The sequence below is a fragment of the Cyprinodon variegatus genome, unplaced genomic scaffold (genome assembly GCF_000732505.1).
Source record: "Cyprinodon variegatus isolate N-32 unplaced genomic scaffold, C_variegatus-1.0 Scaffold71, whole genome shotgun sequence".
In the NCBI taxonomy this organism is placed as follows: domain Eukaryota; kingdom Metazoa; phylum Chordata; class Actinopteri; order Cyprinodontiformes; family Cyprinodontidae; genus Cyprinodon; species Cyprinodon variegatus.
This window is the reverse complement of record NW_015150524.1, coordinates 167,713-180,003: the sequence shown is the minus strand read 5'-3', so window position 1 is coordinate 180,003 and position 12,291 is coordinate 167,713.

Here is a 12,291-nt window from a genome sequence, read left to right as displayed (position 1 = left end):
ATATATACTTGGCTTAAAAAGAATAACATGGAGTGAACTAGCAATATTTTGCCCCTTTTCTTTCCAAATTCATGCTTATGCTGCAGATGGAAATGATCTCAGAGCATGATAACTCCTTTTAAGGAGTGAAAAAAAAGGGATTATTTTCTGCTACTTGGCTTCAGGGACTTTGAACTAAACTAAGTTATCATACTGACTTTCATTGGTTTTCAGGAACATTTTCTTAAATGCTTTATTGAAATAAGTGTCAATAATTAGATTACCAATTTGAGTTGCTTTTCTCCAATTAAGGACCTTAAAAAAGGAGACTTGAACAAATGTCACACTGCTGAATAAAGTGAAGGATATTTAAGAATCTAAAATTGAATTTAACTTAAATGTCGTAACAGAGTAGATACCAATACAACATGGATCTGAGCAGCAGTTTTGATACCAATCTCTTGGGATGAAACTAAATAGAAGTAGAGGTCTGCATTAGAAGAAATTTGTCTTTTAAAAGACAAACTGACAGAAAGTGAAAAGAAATACACCGTATGTGGTTTTTTTTATGTGGTTTTCCTAACTGGAAATAGAGCAACAGCTCCATTCAGAAAAGAGGCTGTTATCTTCTCAAGCAGAGGAGCTGAAGTATTTCAAAAGCTTGTTCATAAGATAGCGGGATAGAGTGGGATAAATAATTTCAGCATGCAGTGCTCTATAATGATTTTAAAAAATGCCATGTAGTTCAGACACACAAGCTTCTTGATGAAAGAAAACTAGTTCCTTCAATCCAGTTTTAAACTGGGCGTGATTTTAAGTCATAATCTAAGCTGGAAACCCCAAATAGAAAATGTTCAATAAAAAGTGGCATGAAGCATAGCAATACTGTCTAGAGTAAGACGCTTGCTTGATCATAGAGCACGACATATCCTCTACAATTCATTAGTTCTTCCATACAATAGTTATTGCATAGAGGTTTGGGGTAATACCTACAAAAGTAATCTAGATTTACTTATCATACTTCAGAAAAAACCTTTACGAATCACTCATAACGTTGGATTCAGAGTTCATACTAATGCACTTTTCTTAAAATCTTACATCATGAAAAATAATACTCAATCGAATTTAAAACTCTTGCTGTAGTGTACAAAGCAAGTCGTGATCTACTTCTTGGCAATATACAAAAAAATGTTTGCAATTAGAGAAGAGCATCATAATTTGAGAGGACAATTTGTATTAAGAAGATTTGGTGTTCGCACCCCACTTAAAAGTCTGGGGCTCAGCCGAGCAGGAGTTAAGTTATGGAATGGGTTAGATATGCAAATAAAAAAGGGTACCTCAATAAGAAAATGTTAAAGCATGTATAAATATGTTATCTTTAAGAAATATGCATGATACCCAAACATTTAAATGTGATAATTTTCAACATTTCAATATTTACTAAAAGATATCTTTTTTTTTCTGTACAACAGCTTTCAAAATAAGACATGATAAGACATGATTTATAATGCCTTCTTTTAGCAAAAAACCTTAAACTGTATGTTACATAACATGAATATTGTTATTGGGGGTGGGTGAACTTCTACCTAATCCTTTTGAGCGCTACTAAAATGTCTTCACATCTCAATATAAATCTTGCTTGTATTGTTGCTCAAAGAAATTGAAATATAAAAAAATAAATGTACCACAACGACAAAAAGAGTCCAGATTCAAGTGGGTGAAATGAGCCTCATACAAGCAGTGGCCAGAATCTCTTATAAAAAATAGAAAAGCACTCAGAGAGGATGGACCTCCGCCAAGTAGCTCATTTTCTCTGACATATTGTGACTTCCCTCTTAAGCTAATTCCTGTATTCACAGAATATGTTAATAAATTCCTCGATGCAGATGGCGATGGTGATGTAGGTACCACATCTGCTCAGGTGGTCAGATCTGCTTGGGGCCCTGCCCTTTTTTATGACATCATCATATGGCAACTCCACTTGGACGAACTGTATTGCACCCGTTTCTTAAGATTCAGATCTCTTTTGGAGTCTCACCATATTATTACCTATATTTGCTATTATTGTACATTTCTTTGGTGATCTAAAGTAGCCGAAAGAAAAAAACAATTATTGTAAGTCTTGAAGACAAAGTGAACCCTGCCATATACCACGGTGTTAAAAAAGTCTCAGCTTATTTTTATTAAGATCTGAGGGCAAGGGAGGACAAATTAAACATCTTAAAAATTACTTTTGTTGAGATTTTAGACAAAGAAAACAATTATTCTACTTGTAGAAAACGAACGGTTGGTTTTGACATGAAGTTAAAAGTATTGTAGCTTAATATGGCCAACTGACCGAGTTAGCTACTGAGTGCATCTAGCCACAGCGCTACCCAGCTCTGCCCTTTATATTATGGTCTTGCAGTTACCTTGTTCGGCATAAACTTATTTTTTTCAGTTTTGTTATCAATCAGGTAAAACTTCATTGGTCATTAGAAACGCTAACACTACAGATGTTCTCGTCTCAGCACATGGACGCTGCTTGATATTATTATTGTCTACGCAACCACAATGTTTTACATCGTGTGGCAATATTCAGCCAAAAATGTAGCATAAAGTCACTGGTATGTGCAAGATCCGAGCAGATCTGACCACCCATGTAGATCTGGTACCTACACCGGATCATCACCAAAGTTTAATCATTTGTTGCCAGTCACAATACGCACTTTTTATTAAAATTTCAGCAAGTCTGTCCATAACTTTCTCAGTTATTTTAAAAACAGACAAGTGGTCTGGACGTCTGATTAGGATGCCTCTTTGACCCATCTAGGGGACACATGTCCCAATAATTTAATGGAGGGACAAATGGATAGACAGATGGAAGGTGGATAGATTCCACTGACAAACCGATTGACTTAAACCTAGACGTCTCTTTTATTATTTTTGGAGGTGAAGGTTTTTTTTTTTAATATATGATGCAGTAACATAAAAGTCAAGATAAACAGAAACTTGTAACATTATTTTTCTCTTATCTGGATCACTACATGACCCCAAAGACATGCTTCCATAAAATGGCATCCCACTGAGGTTTAAACCCTCTGTTTTTATCACGCAGGAATCTGCAGCACGTCATATCTTGGCAATGTTTTCCCCTGTTTCACATAATAAATGCCTGGAAGTAGACCAAGCAAAGGCCTCCGATGCCAGAGAAACCTTGTCCTCCAATAAGATTACTCTTATTTTAGATTTCCCTTTGTTTGTAACTCCCTCTTTAAATATCTGATATAGTATCTCTGATATTTTGGGAACCCCAGCCTTAAATGGACATATAAAAAAATGTGGCCTGTTCTGTAAGAGAAAAGAGATTAGAGGAATGGAATGGGAAGACACCACAAGTAGCATGCCTTGCCTCTTCTGTTTTTAGTGTAAAATATGCTGATTACCTCACATCGACTGAACTCTTGATGCTAGGTTTGATGCAGAGGGCCCTGGACTCTGTGGATTAGTGGGGACAGGAATTCTCACTAGCAGTTGATAGTGCTAAAACAAAGGACATCTTTGTTAGTGCACCCTCTGCCCTCCTCCACCAGTTGTAAATGATGATCAACAGAGTCTCCGCTTTAGACTTCTAGGACTGACAAGTTATGCAACAAAGAATATAATTCAAGTAAAAAACAGGTTGAACTGCATTTCTAACATGAGACCTAAATGGTTAATGCAGTAGAATGATGGCAGCCTTGGTCAATGACAGCTTTTAAATACACATTTTGTAAAGTTAGGAATAATAGATCAGCTTTAATCAGTGAGCTCATAGGAAATCAGTTTAGGGGTGCAAGAAAATGGACTATAGCATAGACACCAGTAGTAGAAAGTGTTTGACTAGGTGAATAGGAGTTGAAAGTCTACATACCCCTTACGGATGGTCTAAAGTAGTATTTATTTATTTATTTAGTTATAAATGTCCCTACAGTACATGCTGTGTTTGTTACTACTCCCTGAGTTCGTATTTTAAAGATTGAGCAAAAGAAGTTCAGTGCCTCAAATTTCTATTAACATTGCATTCACATACGCATTAGATCAGTATGCAATCATAGCTCATGATTTAAACCCTTGTCAAAAGATGGCATGTTTTTAGGGGACGAAAACTAAAACTATCCTTTATTATGGGCAGAAAATCTTACATTCTTGGCAGAAACCCAATCAGCTAAAATATTCTTGAGCACTGTATGCTGTAACTTAAAAGGCCCAGACTGAGTCCATTTCAGGAAGCTTTTGTGTTAAAACAGTTTTGTGAAATTCCTCTTGTCCTTTTCAATCCTTGCACAGACTAACATAGATTAGTGTTTGACTAGGTGAATAGTCACCTATTTATTTTGTGTTAAAACAGTTTTGTGAAATTCATCTTGTCCTTTTCAATCCTTGCACAGACTAACATAGATTAGGCTTTTCTGCTTCAGGAACCTCTTGTCATTACATACACTCTTGATATAAACCCCTAGATTTGTAATCCAGTCATTCAAGAGATAATTTAGAGTCAAAATCTTCCATCTGTTTACATCAGTGGATCACTTTTTATGCTGTTGTAGGTGTGAGATGGGATAACCACACATTAAAGACTGAGGAGTGCTGCTCATTCTGCAGCCACAGGACTTGGACTCTGAACTCCCTAATGTGCTCCAAATAAAACAAACTCCTCCTCAGGGCCCATCTCCCTTCATTTTATTTATCAGCATAGAGGATATGCCAGAGGAAATCAAGCTGCATACGTTTCACTCTGCTGTGACTTGTGCAATCCTTTCCAATGTGTTTAAAATGTTTGCATAAGATCTTATGCATGCCCTTTTCATATGATGTAGAATCTATAGTAGTGACCCTGGAAGACCTGCGGAAGCAAATAGTCTCTAAATATCGATTAACGCTGGCAAGAATATAGAATAGTGTTTGTGTGAAACATGTCCCACGTTTTGCTGTTTAAATGTGTGACTCATTTGATATTCAAATAACATTTTTCCAAGATTCCTCATATAGCCATCATAGCCACCTTTGCTTGTAGCTTTCATGTTTTCTCAATGTGTGTTCACACCTGCCACGTTTTGGCAGCCTCAAATGACCAGAGTTTATTATCCCAGCTTAATCCAGACATTTTGTGCAGGTTTAAATACAATCAATAAACCCTATAGCAGATTAAAATTCCAGACCCAGACCTTATTGAGGTGTTTCAATACCAATACGGGAAAATGAAAGGCCTTAATTAGAAAAAAACAGCATATATCTTAAGCAACTGTAGAATGGCCTGCAGCAACAGTAGATGAACCGAAGTCATATCTTATCCTTCATCTTTTGCTTTCCAATGCTGCTGCAAACATGCAGTTGGTCAGGGCATGCCGAATAATTTTTCTCCATTGGCTTACAGTACACAATATACTCATACCGTTTCAAAATAAGATACAGCTCAGAACATTGCGAAACCTGCGTTGAATAAGATACTCTTGACACTCAAAACGATTTAATCACTGTAACAGCAGCACAAATATGCAGAACAGAAATGCAGAATGCGTGGTAGTTTTCCTCCGCTTCTGTATGAACTGTACCAAACAAAATATATAAAAATACTTATTTTTATGAGCTGCTTGAAAGGACTAAGCATTAGGAGACTTGTATTGTGCAAATCAATTTTTGGGGTAATCGTGTCTATGATGCCAGCCAGGTTTTTGAGCCATAAAACATTAAGATCATTTATATTTTTCAAAGGAAACTTGTCTGGATACAGACACTGGCTACCTTTTAAAATAAACACTTAAAATCACATATTATTCATACTTACATCCATTACTCTCCTACACCTAATACATAATCCAAATAAAGTTATAAAACAACAAATAAGCACAGTAAAACAAGGTCATACAGTTTGAAATTCTATGTCACAACCCTTACCATTTGTTATCATAGTTTTGGTGTTTAATGCTGTTTGGGAATTTGGTGTTGAGCAGGACATGTTGGTCTATTTACCGATTTATTCTGCATGCAGGACTTTTTAGGTGCTGACCTAATAATAATTAAAATGTATTGATCTCACACTGAAAATATTTACCTCTGCATTAAACCCATCCCCTTGGGGAGCAGTGGGCTGCAGTGGGGATTGAACCGGATACTTGCAACCTTCCCAGAGCACAACCTCAAGGAATAAGTCAGTTCTCTGTATGAAGGATGTGAGTCAGCTGTGATCTCATTTTCTAGACCTGCCTGTCTTTAGTTTTTTTGACTGCCTGTGTGGCAAGAATACATGTTTTCTGTTATATTGGTTTTAAATCAACTCATATTTTTCTTGATGTTCTTATTCATTGTTTTGCTCTGTTTTGTTGGTTTCAGAACATTTCCTTTTTGGCCTGGGGTGATAAGTTACTGTTAAGCAAATTTAAGCTGTTCCCTGTCTCTTCATTTAACTGTGTGCAAGCCTGTTCTCCCCTATATGTTTGGTCTTTATCCTAAAGAATAAACTAATTTAATGTAGTCAGACTGAGAAAAAAAGGTCATATGATATTTATTTGAATATTTAAGTTTACTTTTTAGAAAGATCTGTTAAACTTTTTTGTTTAAATAGTTGTGCTAATGGATTATTTGGTCATTATTCAACTAACCTAATTTTGTCCAGGTTTGAAGAGCAGTGAATTTATGGAATCTTAAGCTTGAAACCCTCAATTAGAAAACATGCATAACATGACTGGTTCACCACTTTCAGTTTATTTGTGAAAATCATGCACTTTTCCTCTTTTTGGTTTCTGTGCCTGTGGTTATCAGCTCTGTGCTCAGTGATTTTTATCTGTTCATTAGCAAATATACCCAGGTTAATCTTGGTTTAAATAGTTTAATGAAATGTTAGAACAGATTATCTTAAATTTGGACAGATACATGTGTGCAGATTGGGGTACCCTGTATTGATCAGAATTCCACCTCATTAGGATCAGTCCCTATGGGGATGCACAGATGGATGAATTAAGACAAAGTGTATCCAAGACCACCTGAGCTCTCCTCTGAGGTGATGCCAACAAAAGAGACGAGCATGGTGAATTTATGTAAAGAAGTGCTTTTAATGTCTGTATTTTAGATGTGGACCTATTTCTAGATAAACATACTATTCATTTTCTAGTTTTCTAATCCATTCCCATAATGTAAAATTACAGTTTCATGCCAACAAATTGATTGCAACATCATTTAACCAGCCAGGTTTTTTTTCTTAACTCTTTGACCGCACCAGATGTTTGTGTGAAGAAACTAAAGGACAAGCCTGTGCATGTCACATAGAAAAACATAGACTTCTGATCTAAGCTTGATTACACAGTAACACCATAAGAGACTTCTTTTTAATGTTTTGATGTGAAAATACTATGCTGTTAACTTGAAGTGATCAAACATCATCAAGGATCTTTCTGAATGATTTCAAGCCACTGCAAAATATCCAGTTCCAGATCTTTGAAATGTGCTTTCCTCCTCTACAGGTAAGGAATGACAATAATTATGATAACAGGAATTTACATTTTAATGGGGAAATTATGGGTTTTATTAAAAGCATAACTGATTTCATTGTCACAAACTTACTGAGTACTGCTGTTCAATATATTGTTGACAAAAATAATAATTAAGTCAAATGCATGTCAGCAAGAGAATGCATCTAGAGGGCATCCAGTTATGTTAAACAAAATTTACTGACAATTTAATGGAGAAAATTTTACAGAGAAAAAAATGGTAAGAAAGGATGTTAAGTTACATTTATGGGATATGGTTACTGGTTCTACTTTTACAAAAACTGCTGATCAGCTGGGATTTTCACCCACAATCATCTCTTTGGTGTAGACTGGTTGAAAAACACAAAATGGTGACATGTTTAAAAGAACCCTGGTCTTAGTGTAAGCTGCTGAATCGGGCTGCATGCTTGTGTGACACTGTAATGAGATCACAGTGTCATGATCTCCTGATCTCGATTTTTGGTTCTGTTCAAGTTTTCACTTATTTTAAAGCACTGTTGTATTTCTTGATTACTCTCTGCTGCCTCCTTAGCTTTCCTATCTTTCTCTTAACTCCCTTCTAGATCCTTCTGTCCACACCTGCTCCCAGTGTTCTGTTTGATATAAGTACTCATCTTCATTCCCTCCTAAAGTCATGTGTTCCCCTTTGTTCCCTGGTTAATTAGTTCTGGATTTCTGCTTTTGTTGCCACCACTCTAATTATTAAATCAGGAAGAAACCACCTCTGCCTCATTATCTACATTTGGCATCTCTACAAACCTTCCCTCACTGACAAATAGCATGTAATCTCAAAAGTTAAGTAACTGCAAAGTTAAGTACAAGTAAGTAAATTCAAAACTCAGGTAATTTGTTTGAATTGCTTAAAAGAGCTTTGTTAATTAATTTCAAATTTCATTTCCATCAAAAACAAATAATTTCAAAGTAAAAGTTCCTTGCATTGTCATTAAGATTTTAGGTATAACTAGAAAGCTTTCCAGACAAAAATATGAACTCTATATTTCACCAAGAAAAGAATCATAATCACACTAATTTCCACTGGTAGAGGTGGGTAAACCAACACATTTGATCAAATAGAGAAGCTTAATGGCTACTCAGAGTCTTGTAGCATAGTTTTGCAATACTTTTAGGTCCTACAGGAGAGAGAGCTCTTATAGACGTAGAAAATGAGCATATGAGTTCAAATTATTGTGCGTTAATATAAATTTAAAGTAAGCTTTTCATTCAGGCATTTATCTAAAGAAAAATAGCTCAAAATTCAGAAAACTTAAATGATGCTGACATTAATATAAAATTATACTAAGTAAGGGTAAATTGTTTCCTTTGTGTGCATTTCTGGTGTAAGTGATTGTGATTTCCACATATTCAGTGTGGTCACTAACGCTGAGCTGACTTTTGTTATATGTGCAGAGCTGGTACATCTGATCAAGCTTTACTGCTAATAGATTCTGAATCAGGGAGGTCAGTTTTTATGGCTGAGTGATTCAGAGTCTGTCACCTCTCTGTCAGCAATAAACAGTCTGCATGTGTGTGCTTTCACAATCAATATGAAGTGACAGAGTGAGATGTAAGGCTGGCAGAAGTGGAAAAACAGCTTTTAAATGTGTTATAGGTGTCCCTTCTTTTTTATGTCTGGTGTAGCAGACATTTAGGGATGGATGGATGGACATGTATTGTCCTGACAGGGCTAGGGTTGACCTGGAAAATAATCTCTGACAACAGTTTTTATTTACACAAAAGCAAATCAGCCTTGGAAGTTTAAACAAAAACATATTTGTTTAAAACAGCTTTGCTATTTAAAGTAGCAACAGAGACAGCGTTAATTTTTGCCTCCTAGGTACTCATTTCCAGGAATTAACATACTTCCTCTGGCCTGAGTTTCACATCTCTTTTTTTTATGTCAGACATTCTCAGGTCAGTGCCTTCCTTTGAAAAAGTGCTTCTTCCTCCGTACCACAGTTACCTTGGACTGGTGCTTTTCATTCTTTTTGTCTCTGCTTACTGTAGCTGTGAATGTGTAATGAGAGTTGGCATTCTTTTACCTTTATTGGTAAAATGACTCCCATTGAATAGAGAGTGTAACCCCCTCCCACCCTAGCAAATTTTTGTTTAATAATAGTTGCTGTTAAAAATTAACAGTTTATTGATTAACTGCTCATGAACTGTCTTGCTTTTTTTATTTTTTTATAACACAGTAGAGACTTTGTCCATCTTTTCAAAAAGCAGTTGGCTCAAGTCTTCTTCCTAGATGTACTGGTAACGTCAAAAAACGTCTTTGTAAAGAAAGCAAAAAAAAAAAAACTTATATAAAAAAAAACTTATAGCTCAAGACCTTCCACCCTCCATCAATAATATCCTGTGTATTATTTTTGGATCCTAAAGTATTTCCAGGCAGCAGCGGTCTTAAAGTCCACTTATTGAGGTCCGTGTAAGATCTTGTTTTTAGCTGAAAAAGCTCCATATGTGTAAGAAACTGATTTTTCGGTGGCATCTCTAATTATTTTAACCAACCAGTCTCCTAACTTTTACTGAAACATATATCGAAGTAGCTTCTGTTTAATAATCACTGAGTGCTGCTGTGTCTCTCCTCCTCCACGTAGCTATTCTCTACGCAGTGAAATATGACTCCAAATAATATTATGTCCCGACTGATCTGATATTATTTCACTGAGAGGTGGGACTCGAGAGCATCGGGAGAGCGACGAAAAAACACGGACTGAAAACGCTCTGAACACAGTTAGCTGCTCTCAAGCACAGTTACTTTTGGCTAAAGTAAATCAATGTAAAAGGGGGAAAAAAGTGGAAATTATTGGTGGGGACATGTCCCCTCCATGCCCAAAGTTGGTGGGGACATGTCCCCTCCATGCACAAAGTTGGTGGGGACATGTCCCCTCCATGCCCAAAGTTGGTGGGGACATGTCCACACCAGTCCTTCAGAAGGTTACGCCAGTGTAAGCAAGGACGTTAAGTGACCTTTATGTGACATGGTTACTGGTTCTACTTTTACAAAAACTGCTGATCAACTGGTATTTTCATGCACAATCATCTCTTTTGTTTATGCAATGGTTGAAAAAGACAAAATGGTGAAATGTCAGGTTCTCTTAGTTGATTGTTTAAGAGAACTCAGGTCTGAGTTTAAGCTGCTGAATCGGGCTGCCTGCTTGTACGACACTGTAATGACATCATAGGGTCATCATCTCCTGATCTGGAGTTTTTGTTCTGTTCAAGTTTTCACTTTGGGTCTTCAGTTCAACTTTTATTTATGGCCTGCTGTGTTTTCTTAGTCATACGTTTCGTTTCCATTTAGTGTCGTTAAGTTATTTGACTTTGAGTATGTTTCTTTAGGCTACTTTTGAATATGAAGGGGTAAAGAGATTTAAATATCCACTATTTTCCTGGATTTGACGAATAAAGGGACTGGCCATGCTTAAAGTACCAATCACCCCAAATATTTTTTTCCAACTAAACCTTATACATGATGTTTTATAATGCTGTCTACACCCTCCCCAAGTTTTGTTGTTTGTTCTAAAGTTATTGTGACCTCACCCTTAAAGAAATTATCCACAAAACCTTCCTGTTTGCCTCCATTTCCTACATCTCAAGTGATAAAAAACCCTCCACTTTATGTGACCACTCTGTTGCAAAACTCAATCACAGCTGAGACCATGGCCAAACATATCAATAAGCCATGATCCTTGAACTTCCCTGCTTTTGAGATACTTACCTATTTTTTTTTTTAAATCTGTTGATTGTGGAACAGCAAAAACTTCCTGGGATAAAGTCTGGGCCAGGCCAACATTTTCTGTGGGAGTTTTCCTCAGGGCACTGTGGTTTCTTTCAAAATAATATAAAAATCAAAATTTCAAAAAGTGATCAAATCAAAATGTGACAAAGCATTTTAACTATAATTGCAAAACTTGATTTACATTGAAATTTTAAGGTGGATGTTTTTGTCTCTGGGTTTCCATAATACAATTTTTATTTGAGTTATTTTCTTTGGATCATGTAAACTTCTCTTCAGAGCAAAACCCCAAATGTCAACATTCCTGCTGCAGAGAAGAACGAACAGTACAAAGATTTTCTCCCAAATGTCTGAGCTTCTCATCAAAATGAACATGTGGGTGTTTTTCCTGGTAGCTACCTTGAAAACATCCACATTGGTAATGCAGTCTTCCCTCCATCAGCTCCTTGTTTACTATCATCTGCACACGTCCTGCATGTTCCAGGAACACAAAAACCTCCAGAGGCGTAAGGATGGACATGTGCCGTCTCCTCTGAGGAGTGTAGGAAGCAGACCTCCACCCTGACACGCTGCAGCTGGAGTTCCCGGCCTCTGCCTTGTAGCATCATGGGACGATTGTGATGCAATGCTTCACAAAAAGAGAACGATTGTTCTTCAGAATGACAGTGTGTATATCTGACTGATACACAGCTATCAGTTTAAATTCAATGCTCCTTTTTCCCCCCCATGATACGCTCTAAATATTAACCAAATATAAATGTGCTGACCTTTAAGAGTGCACACTTTGTGTGTGAGTGTCTGATTGTGTAGCTTTTTTTGGAGCGTGCCGTCTGACAAAACTTTCTTTATGTCAAGACTCTGTTGTGGCCATTCCTGTCCCCAGGCACTAAGTTCAGTCTATTTTTCATGAATTACCTCACTAACAGAAGCAGTGATAGCTGATATCAGACAGATCCCTCTGCTCTGGTTAACATAGAGGTCAGGAAAAAGATCTGAGTCACTGTAGCCTGGGCCAAGCCTGCACATTAAATGTACACCCATACATGTCTTGTGACAGACCGCCTACTC